Source organism: Peromyscus eremicus, chromosome 4, assembly GCF_949786415.1.
Source record: "Peromyscus eremicus chromosome 4, PerEre_H2_v1, whole genome shotgun sequence".
NCBI lineage: Eukaryota > Metazoa > Chordata > Mammalia > Rodentia > Cricetidae > Peromyscus > Peromyscus eremicus.
Window position 1 is genome coordinate 91,988,563 of NC_081419.1, and position 11,905 is coordinate 92,000,467.

Below are 11,905 nucleotides of genomic sequence, written 5' to 3' on the forward strand. Positions count from 1 at the left end.
ACTTATTAGTTATGAATGCTTGGCCTAGCTTAGGGTCATTTCTGGTTAGCTCTTTTAACTTAATTTGTTTCTCTTTATCTACCATTTGCCCCTTGCTTTCTTACTTACTTTTTTACCTTTCTTACTTCTGTAAATCTTACTTTCACTGCTTCTCAAGTCTGGCTGGCCGCAGACACATCCCTCTCCTTCTCCTCAGTCTCTTTCTTCCTGTCTCTAGGGCCTAGGTTTCTCCTCCTATGTATTCTCTCTGCCCAGCAGCCCGGCCTATCCCTCTCCTGCCTAGCTATTGGCTATTCAGCTTTTTATTAGACCAATCAGGTGCCTTAAGCAGACAAGCTGAAACAGATGCAATATATCTTTACATAATTAAACACACATCCTCACATCGTTAAACAAATGCAGCGTAAACAAATGTAACACAGCTTTACATAGTTAAAATAATATTCCACAACACATGTCCTTAAAACTGTCTAAAATCAAGGACAGTTCCCTATTATTGTTCCATGATGCCTGAAGAACACTCTGCACAGCAAGGACCTTCATAAACTGTGTTAACGAGAGAAATTTCAAAGTCAAAAGATTTGCTGATGATGAGAATCTGAGCCATATACCAAATACAAACATTTTCGAGGTCCCTCCCAGGGGTGTAGTCTCAGAGGTTCCCAACTACCTCTTCACTGGCAAGCTCCAATCAGTCAGTCAGACAAAGGACTGTATCAAGTCCTGTACCTCCTGCATGCACTTTCATGACTGTACGTAATGAAGAGCATGGATGGTTAACTGGCAGTCACTGCCGATGTGGCGCCCCTGGAGGTGCAGAAATCTGCGGCTTGACTGGAGAAGGTGGGAGCAACAGTAAGGCAGACAAAAGCATACCCAAGAACTATGTCAGGTGTGCACAGGTGGCTGGGCTGTGCAGAGCACCTGTTGCTCTTGCAGAGGACCTGGATTTGGTTCCCAGCACCCACATGGCAGCTCACAGCTGTGTGCAAATCCAGTTTCAGGGGATCTGACACCCTCTTCTGGCCTCTATGGGCACTGCACCCACATGGTGGCAAAACACTCAAAAACATAAAATCGAATAAATAAATCTTTATTAAAAAATTAAAAATTATGTATTTTCCCCTACTCTATCAAACTGTAGAAAAGCCAATCTTCCACCTCCTAGAGACTCCCATTGATAAAAATTTTCAGAAAGTGTCATTCTGGGACTCCCACTATTTGCTTCAAATTTCATAGGTCAGACATAAGTGGGTCCCCTCTTCCTTATCTCTTCCTTATGGTCTCTTCATCACTGGGTATCAGCAAAGACTTCTAAGTTCATACGTCTGTGGACCCACTCTCCCTTGGAAAGAGCGTGGGCGATCTCAGGAGACATTTTTCACCAGGGTTTGCCCAGGATTTTGGCTAGTCTCACTGCATTCCAGATTCCTAGGGCTCAGCGGAAAGCTTATGTGAACAGAAATCCTTCTAAGCAGGGGAGAACCAAGATCCTCAATCTAAAATATTATTGTCTTCCTTGTCTTCCTTGGTAAACAGATAGGTTATCCTTTGTAAACAGACTGAAAGATATACAGGAGGGAATAATGAGCTGAAAGATTCCCTAATGTTTGTAGTCTGTAATAAATGTGTGGGAATGAGACATAACCTTTCCCCCAGAGAAAAACGTCTGCCATTTTCACCAACCAGATGTGATACATTCTCCAAGAAAGAGTTGCCTTATCTTACAAAAAGCCACAAGGACAAGCATAAAGGACCAGGGAAAGGACTGTATTTTTGAGCTGAATGGCCACCAAACATTACAAAGAATAAACCTGAGTGTTCCCAACAGAAGGCAAACCCTTTGGCAGTTCATAGGGAATGGCCCCTCAGAAATGTGTGACCTTCGCTGCACTTCATGTGCGGTGTTAACACGGAGCCTGAAAGATGTGCATCTCTTCCTGTTTTGTTTTAAGACCAGGCTCAGGACACAGGGTACAGTTTCGCTTCTGGCTTTTGAGCTGTCCTCACTCTGCCCTCAGAGGTCTGCCGCCAGCGGAGCCAGACAGAAATATTCTCCAAGCCCAAGAATGCCCAGGAACCAACAAACCTAGGTGGTTCCTAAGCTTATTTCCTGTGTTCAGATTCTGGAGTGGAATCCCAGGTTGGCCTGGCTACAAAGGCTGGAAGGTAAGAAAGGTGAAAAAATTCTGGAAAATGTTTCCAAGTTTTCTGTTTACTGGGTAGACAACAAGCCAATAGCCGTTTGGAGGAGCTGGCCGGCTGGCGGCTGTTTTCCTAAGTTTCCAAAGAGCAGTGTCTGGCCTAAGGGAGGGAGATTTGAGGTGTGGAATAAGAAGGGAGAAAAGTAAAGGTGATTTATTGGTGCCCTTGGCAATTTAAAGCTGGAGTGCATGGCAAAGCCACAGCCATCCGCTACTGTAGTTGGAAATTAGCCAAGAAGAAGGTCAGAGCTGTGAAGGATGGAGATGACATTTGAGAAGCAAACTGAAGGTACAGGTATAGGTTCTGAGAAACCGACCCAGCAACCTGCCAGGACAGAACAAGAGAGAGTGAGGAGAGAGAGAGACAGAGAGAGAGGGGGGGGGAGGGAGGGAGAGGGAGAGGGAGAGGGAGAGGGAGAGGGAGAGGGAGAGGGAGAGGGAGAGAGAGAGAGAGAGAGAGAGAGAGAGAGAGAGAGAGAGAGAGAGAGAGAGAATGAATGAATATGAGAGTGGTTGTATCATGAGAGGAGAAGATTTAAGGGGCAGAGGAAGGCCTCTTTCCTAATTTGTTATGGAGGAGGAAGAACAATGTCTACAGTAGATACAGTGGCATGTCTGGGAACGGGAAGGTCAACCTGTTAGAATGGCAAAGGGGACCACAGGTGCGACAATGCTGAATCAAAGTACCTGGCCTAAGTGTGAAAGAGGAGGCAAATCTTTTACTTTCTCTTAATTCACAAAAATTCACAATCAGTCAGAGCCTCAAGTTTTACAAGTCTTCTGGGAGAAAATGTGTGGACCACTGAAAAGGATGCCCTGCAGGCCCCAGATGTGAGGATGCCATGCAGGCCCCAGAAGAGCTTGAGATGGGGATAAGATCTGAATCACACAGGCTCATGGCCCTTTTATAATCAATGAAGAGGTGAGCAGGATTTAGCCAAATACCATTGTCCACCAGCGAAAGATGCATTCATGTGTCTCTCAGCAATGTAGTAAAGGATGCCGACTTTGGAGGTAAAGAAGCAGAACTCCCTTTTTGTGTGTGTAAAGAAAACAGCAGCACCAAGCCTGCTGATGGAGTTAAGTCAGTACCAAGGGTTTGGCATGGCAGTACCAAGATCGCAGTTGGTGCTTCACAGTTTCTGTCTTCCCTTCCCTCCTTCATTCTCAGAGAGAGAATACTGGGGAAAAGAGTCTGGGTAAAGGGTTGGGGATAAGTGCTGGCTTTGCTTATTGATTTTTCCTATAGAAGTTTGTAAGTAATGAGTGAGGGGCATAGAGAGCAGAAGCCGAAGACTGGATACACAGAATTCAAACAAGTTTTTAACTGTGTGTGTGTGTGTGTGTGTGTGTGTGTGTGTGTGTGTGTGTGTGCGCGCGCGCGCGCGCACACGCACGCGCACGCTCTTCTGGGCATCAAACCCAAGGCCTAGCAGTTGCTAGGCAAGCACTCTACCACTGAGTGTCCCCAGCCCAAGTTTTCCATTTCTGTGTTTTACATTTCAGGCACTAAATTTATGGCCTCTGGCTTAAAGTGGAGCATCCCTCACAATGCCTGAGCACCGTGAGAGAAATGCCAGTCAGAACAGCAGAGGAAAGCTCTGAAGGACAAGTGGTTTGCCAAGAAAGACAAGAGGCAGAAAGATGATCCGTGAAGTACACACAGAAGCAACCGAGAGCCAGGCCAAAGCAACGCTAACAAACTCGGATCGTGGTGTTCCCGTGTCATAGCATGGGCAACGGGAAACAGAGCTACAGGCCTGGGTGGAAACTCTGATCTCAAAGTTTCACCAGAACTGGCTGAAATGGATCTTGGTGTTGGGAATATGGTAAGCATGCCGAGGAGAGAAGACAAAATAGTTTTAGGCCCAGACAATGCTCTGTGTTGCCTGCGGCGTGGCATGGGACAGATCTCACGGAAGGCGACTGTCAGAGCCTCCTTGCAGAACCCCGGGAGCCAGGACTGGAGGGATAGGATCAACTGCTGCATAGCATGAGGAGGTGAGTTCAGATCCCAGTACCCACTTGAAAACAAAAGGAGCCACGTAGCTGCCACACCAGTGCTGTGAGCTGGAGCAGAGAGAGGAGGATTGATTGCTGGGCTTGCTGGCGGCCAGCTTAGCCCCAGGTGCCATAAGAGAACAAGCCAGTGAGTGATACCTCAGGTCGCCCGGCATCTTTCTTTGGTCTCTTGTCCATGCTTACAAGTACATATACCTGCATACACTACACACAAATACACTGCCCACATATCCCATATATGCATATATACAGACATACCCTCACACACGACAAACAAGGGAGCCATTTTCTGGTTGTAGGTGTACAGTCTGCTATAATAATAGCTACTGTAACAAATTTCCACACATTTAGTTATTTATGTTCTAAGACGAGATTAAGTGTGTTTTTAAAAAACTATGTTATAAGCCGGGCGGTGGTGGCGCACGCCTTTAATCCCAGCACTCGGGAGGCAGAGCCAGGCGGATCTCTGTGAGTTCGAGGCCAGCCTGGGCTACCAAGTGAGTCCCAGGAAAGGCGCAAAGCTACACAGAGAAACCCTGTCTCGAAAAACCAAAAAAAAAAAAAAAAAAAAAAAACCAACTATGTTATAATTCTGAGGTTTGGGTTTTTTGTTTGTTTGTTTTTAAGTCTGAAATGGGTCTTATGGGACTAAAATCAAGGTGTTAATAAGCCTGCATTCTTCTCTGGAGAGATTCTAGAAAGGAATCTGTTTCTTTGTTTGTTTGTTTTGTTTTGTTGGTGCTGTTCTGCTTTGGGCTTTTGTCTTTGCCAGGTTTTGAAAGTCTCATGCATTCTTCAGCTCATGGACCCATTCCATCTTGGAAGTTGAAACTTCCCCATCACATCCTGACACTCTTCTTTCCCTCTTCTTTCTCTGAGGACCTGGTAATCACATTGGGGTCACCTGGATTGTCCAGGATAGTCTCCCCATTTTAATCACAGACACAACTTTAAAGCTCCTTTGTCATAAAACATAGCATATTCCCAAATTCCAGGAATTGGGCACAGACATCCATGGGGGCTATGATTTTGCCTACCACATCTGCCAGCAACTCATAGCTGAGTCTCTTACCAAGAGTTATCTTTGGCCAAAGGCAGCTGCCTCAGTGAAGGGTGTGCCCCAGAGGAAAGTAACAGCCAATAACTGATTGATTGACCATCAACCGGCCCAGTTCCTTCACTTAGATCTGAGGCACCCTCCGCTCTCATGGGCCAAGTAAAACCACTGCTAGAAATGTACTGTAAAAACCCGGCCCCTTTCTCTGTCTAATTATGTCCTTACACCCTCCAAGATTCTATTCTTTAAGTCTCTAAAACTATTATCATGTTAATAAATCTCTGCCTTGGAGTGTTTCCTGGGAAACTCAGGCTAAAATGATGGCTATCAGGAGTGGTCTCAGAAAGCTGAGTCTAAAGTGATGTCCAGGAGCTGTATCATCCGTGGGTCCATGGACTACAGAGACTCCATCCCTCATGAGAAGTGTAGCATGCACAGCTCTCGTGTGCACTACAGACTCCATCCCTCATGAGAAGTGTAGCATGCACAGCTCTCATGTGCATTGGTGCACATGTTACAACAGTCATCAGTGCTGCGGCAGGATGGGATATAAGCAGAAGGAATTGACCAAAGGATGCACAGGCTCCAGCCATTGAGCCATTCCAAGGAAACCACAGTACCTGAGCACTAACTATCAGGGAATTAGGAAAGGCAGCAAAAATCTAAGGCAATCAACTGTGAGCTGATGTCAAAGTGTGAGAGCCAGAAAAGGAGACTGACCTTTTGCGACCATATGGCGGACTCATCTGAAATATGGCATCTGGTTTAATTGCAAGTAAAGAAGAGATGAGAAAAGGTTGAGTTTTCAGTTCCAGCTGAGGATGTGGTTGGGGAAAGGGAGGACCCTGAGAGTCTAGATGGGAATAGTCCAAAATGATGCACTAAAAGGTCTTGAACCCCAAAGCCATATGTCCTTCCAATAACTTATTCACCCCTGTTCAATGGTAATGCCCCACCTTTCTTTAAAGATAACACAGGAGTCACTGCTGGAAAAAAAAAAAGCACAGCCTCCTTCAGGATCTAGCCCCAAAGGGTCATCTTACAAACCAACTAAGTGGGCTATGAGAAGAAGAGACAAGACCCAAACAGGACTTCAGGTACCAGCCAGCATGTACCAGCAGATATCAGGAAGCTGCAAAGCAGAACTAGAGACTCAGTGGATGAAGAGAATGTAGGCTATAAGTATGCATGAGGAAGAGGTCACCCTACGGGTGGGGGCTCTGACAGGTGTCATCACCTGTAAGCACCAGGCAGCTAGTGCTAACACTCTGCAAGGATGTCTCTTGCAGACTAAGCAACAGCAATGGCATACAATAAGAAAAAAAATTAAGCCAGAACTACCATAATAGCTTATGGAAGGGGAACTGCAATGAGTCAGTGGAGGGGGGGGGGGACGTGTATACAGGGGAACCTAGAAAAGTAACCATCCAATTATGTTCTATGGGAAGTCAAGAGGGCGTTGCATCTACCACAGCAACAAGAGAATTAGGAACAGGACAGGAAACTCCATAGGTACGGTTCACAGTAGAGTGGGCTGGACATGAAAATAAAGGAATTGTTAACTACCCAGGGCTAGGGAAGTCATGGATCTTTCACTGTACTAAAGTAGCATAATCTGTAACTACATCCTAAATACTTGTCCTCATACCCATATATAAGTGCAGTCCTCACCACTCATCAAGGTCTCTTGGTAGAGATAGAGACAGAAAACTACAGTCAATCCAAATGCAGAGTTGTGGAGCCCAGTTCCAACAGATGTGTCTACAATACAACTCCTGTGCCTAAGGCTCTAGGATCATTGTGAAAAGGTCAGAAAGAAAGATTGTAGGAGCCAGAGGAACAGAGAATTTGCTGTGAGATTGCATTGTCTAGGAATGTCAGGAGCTACACCCATAAAGTCTCACAACATGGCTGCCTAAACATGAGCTGAACAAAGACAACAGGATAGACATACCAGCGTGGGTGTGGGGAAAGCCCAGGAGGCCTCAACTCTACACAAAGAGCTAGAAGCAACTCAGGAATGCTGAGAGTGGGAGAAAGTCTTCCCCAGAGACGAGTACACCAACTAGTTGTCATTCCTAATGGCCAGCCCTGAAACCATAAAATACAAGCAACATCATATGGACTGAGCACGTGGTACTTAGGGGTGTGTGTGTGTGTGTGTGTGTGTGTGTGTGTGTGTGTGTGTGTGTGTGTGTATTTAAGTAACAATTAATGTAAAAAGGTCATGAAATTGAAAGGGAGCAAGGAGGTGTGTAGGGGAGGGTTTGGGGGGAGGAAAGGGAAGGGGAAATGATGTAATCACATTATTGTTGGGTCTGAAGGAAACTCGGGACAAATGGTTAACTGAGGTGCATATTAAAGCCGTATCAGAGCTGGCCCTGGCCACTAGGCTCTCCCAGCATCCCCCAGCACCCCCCAGCATCTCCTAGCATACCCCAGCATCCCCCAGCATCTCCTAGCATACCCCAGCATCTCCCAGCATCCCCCAGCATCATCTCCCAGCATCTCCCAGCATGTCCAAGCATCTCCCAGCATCTCCCAGCATTGTGAGTACCTGTCACAGAGTCCTGGCTCCTCTCAGCACTTCTCACCCTGTCCCCTACCCCAAACATCTCCAGCCCCTGAGCTTCCCTTCCCTTCCACCAGACTCTCTTTCCCATATTACTTGGCCATTTTGGCCATATGCTCTCTTGGCCTCCTTCTCCACTCGCTCTTCTTGGTTCTTCTCCCTCTCCTGGTCCCCTTTCTTGCCCCTCTCTTTTCTCACTCTCCTCTTCTCTCTCTCCTTTCGTGGCCCAGTCTGTCCTGCTGGCCATGGTCAGTCTGGACTCTTCCAGATGCCTTTGGCTGTTCTCTCTCTCATATCTACAATAAAAACCTCCTCCTCATCCATACCTAGGAGCAGACATGTCCTCATTATCATTCAATTACAATTTCAAAAAAATAAAAAAGAATTTAAAAATTTAATAATAGAAGGGGGGAGAGTCGTGATCACTTGTCCAGTTTCTAGAACTGACCAGTTTTATATATCCCTCCTTGTGACTGAAGAATCAGCCAGATATCCTGCAGAACCAAGTACATAAGGTTTGCTTCAGTTCCCTAAAGGGCCTTGCGGCCATTTATCCAAGAAGCCGTATCTTGAGGAAAAGGAGTCTGTGTGTTGGGGGATACAAGAGCCAAGACGACCTGAGTAGCTGGGGAAACAAGGAAGTGTCACAACCCCCTTGTGAGAGTGAGGCCACAACGGGGACAGATAAAGGCATGAGAAGGAACACAGGCCGCATGTAAGTTTTCCCAATGAAACTTCTGATTGCTGTTTTTAAAAGAAACCAGAACTAGCAAATCTGTAGTTAGATAAAGCAACAAACAGAGAGCTCAAAGAAAGAAGAGTGTAACTGAGGAAGGGAATGTTACGACAGATGATGCAGAAGTGCCCAGGGCCACAGGGTCTTCTAGAAGCAAACATGCACCAACTAACCAGATGAACTAAAAGAGACAAACTCCTGGAAATACACAATCAGCCACAACTCAACTCTGAAGAAATACATCTGTCTAGATTAAACAAGAATATTAACTCAGTCATCAAAAGCCTCCCCCCAAGAAAAGCCCAGACACAGATGACGTCACGAAGGAACCCTAACAACCATGGAGAGAATTAGGCCCAACCCCTAGGCATTATCAAGCTCTTCCAAAACATCGAAGAGGGGAAAATATTTATGGGCTCATTTTCTGAGGCCAGTGTTACCCTGACAACAAAGCTAAAGACACATACAAAAGAAAATACAGACTAATATCCCTGATGAATATAGACGTAAAACTTCTTAATATTAACAACCCAAATTCAATAGCACGCTAAATAATGATATGCCAGAGTCAAGTTCAACTGCCATGCAGGGGACAAGGATGGCCCAACTGGCAGGTGCAAATCAATCAAGGACACACCTCAGGAACAGAACGAAGGCCAGAATCACAATCACCTCCCTAGAGGCAAAGGGCAATGGCAAAATTCAACCTCCTTTCATGATGAGCACTATTAAAAAGGTGTATGTAGAAGGAATATGCTTAAACATAGTAAAGACCAGATACAAGGAGCCCACAATTAATGTCATACTCAACAGCGCATAATGACCTCATCATACTCCACAGTGGATGATCAGAAACAAGAAAAAGATGTCTTTGTCACAGAACACCATGGTTCTGCTTCCACTACCCAAACCCTCACCATCATCCTCCCACAGGTGTCCGGGTGCCCCCAATAAAGTCTCGTGCACAGATTTCTACCCTAGACTCTGTTTTGTGAAGAATGAGCATAATACACATAAAATTCCATTCAAAACACCCATACACTTTGACCTCATAGCCTCCTCTCTAAGACAGTCTGAGGAAACAGGAGAGATGAAGTCAGTTTGGGATCACTGTTTTGCCATTTCACAGTTAAAACTGTAAATAGCCTAAATGTTCAATAAGAGAGGGATAAATATGTAACTCTTTGCAGCCATGTCAATTCAAATTTCTTTGCATGTAAGAAAATTTTCACAACACAATTTCAAATGAAAACACCAGGATATTGTTATAAACTACACCATTATAAAAGGTTCCAAACGTATTACTTGGAAAACTGTCACATAGGGGAGAAACTTGATGACTCCAGTGGGAATGTCTGAGGAAAACTCGATAGATAGATTTTGCTTAATTGACCAAAGCTCTACCACACAGTCAGCCTAGCTATAGGTAAAATAAAGATGATGGAGTCCCTGGTCCCGTGTATTACAAATGTAACGTTAGACAAACTGAACATGAAGGAGAACTGAGTTGTAACTTAAACATTTGAAGATATGGCACTGAAGAGGCCTTGTCAACTGGACACAAGTTGAGACACATGGGAAAGGGACTCCCAGTTGAGAAGCTGCCTCCCTCAGATTGGCACCCGGGCATGTGGTTCTGGGGTGTCCAAGCAAGCAAGTTTAACCAGTCATGGAGGTAAGGCAGTTCCGTTCCTCCATTGTCTCTCACTTCAGTTTCAACCTCCAGGTTCCTGCCTCGAACTCCTGCCCTTGGTAATGAACTGTAACCTGTAAGCTAAAATAAACCCTTTTCTCCCTAAGTGACTTTGGGTCATGCGTTCATCCTAACAACAGAAAGCGGAGGAGGACAGGCCCCGTCCTGCCCTCTGTAACTCCACCCTCCATGGATAAGCATCTTCACACTGTGTGGTTTGCTTTGCTTGCCTTATTTGTTCCCTTTAGCAACTCGACTCTTACAGATTTCTGATTTCTTTGACAACTCAGTGAGAAGGAATTTGCTTGATCACCCTCACCTTAAAACCCTGTAACCTTCAGACCTACAGGACAAGAATTAGAAAAAAATAATAATAATAATAATGCAAACAAAAGAGTCACTAAAGGCCTGTCCTTTCCCTAGCTGACAAGGAGGAGAAACCCCACCTGTGTATGAAGCGAATAGACGTGCTTTTTAAAAATAAGACCTTATGCTCATATAAACTAATTGTGATGCTAAAGTGTGTTCTGTTTTTAAAAAGTCCCATGTGCATATTCTCTCACTTTCGGCTGAGCCCAACCACACCAAAGAAGCTGACCTCTTTTCACAGCCAAACCCCAGACATTTCCTAGAAGTGAATAAAATCAAACACTCCTGTTCCCAGTTCCTCCCTCACACCCAGGATGCTTCAGACACCTGGAGGGGATAATGTGGAGGCTGAAAGGACTAAAACTTACAGAAAGCCTGTTACCTCCAGTCATTGCTCACTCAGTGACTATTTGGTAGGCTGTAGACTGGGGGGGTGCAGGGGATGGGGAGCGCACGGGAGGGGGGAGATGAGACTAAGCAAGCGTCTGAGGGAGACAGCCTGTCTCTGACTTCTTTGTACCTTCCACTTTATTGAAGACTGTCAGTCTCTTACTGTCCCTCCAAGTCCCTTCCTGTCATGGATGGCCTGCCTGGACCATGGATGAGGAGAACTTCGAAACAAGCAGGACCCACAATTCTCGGCAGCCCCCTGAGATGTGCGGACAGTGTTTGCGGCTCATTTTCCCTCTGCAGTATGTTAAAGACGCAGCGACAGGCAGAGGGAAGTTGGTCAGAGAAGGAAAGGAGACAAAGGGACCCTAAAATGGAAAATGACTTGGTAGAAGTAACGATGCGTCGTGGACTGAGTTTCTCCCCGCACTCTCTGGTGAACTGAGGAGTTTCTCTAGCCTAGAAATGTGCACGTGGAACCAAAGACTGGTATATATCTCACCATTTTCTTTTATTTATTTATTTTTTATGTGTATAAGTGTTTTGCCTACATGGATGTAAGTACACTGTGTGCATGCCTGGTGCTCACAAAGCCAAAGGGGCATCAGATCCCCTGGAACCGGAGCCATTGAGAGTTATGAGCCACCTCTTCAGCCCTCACAAATATTTTTAAAGCACTTCCTATCCACGAGGGATTATACATAGGTAGACAACGCCCCCACGGATATTAAACTCCAGTGGCTCCTTGATTTGTCAGACTGTCCCACAGACCTGGTAGACCTGGCACTATCATCAGATGCAGTAGATGTTAATATTCTGATCCCACCCCTTGGGGCCACCCTGCATCCTGACATAGAAGCCT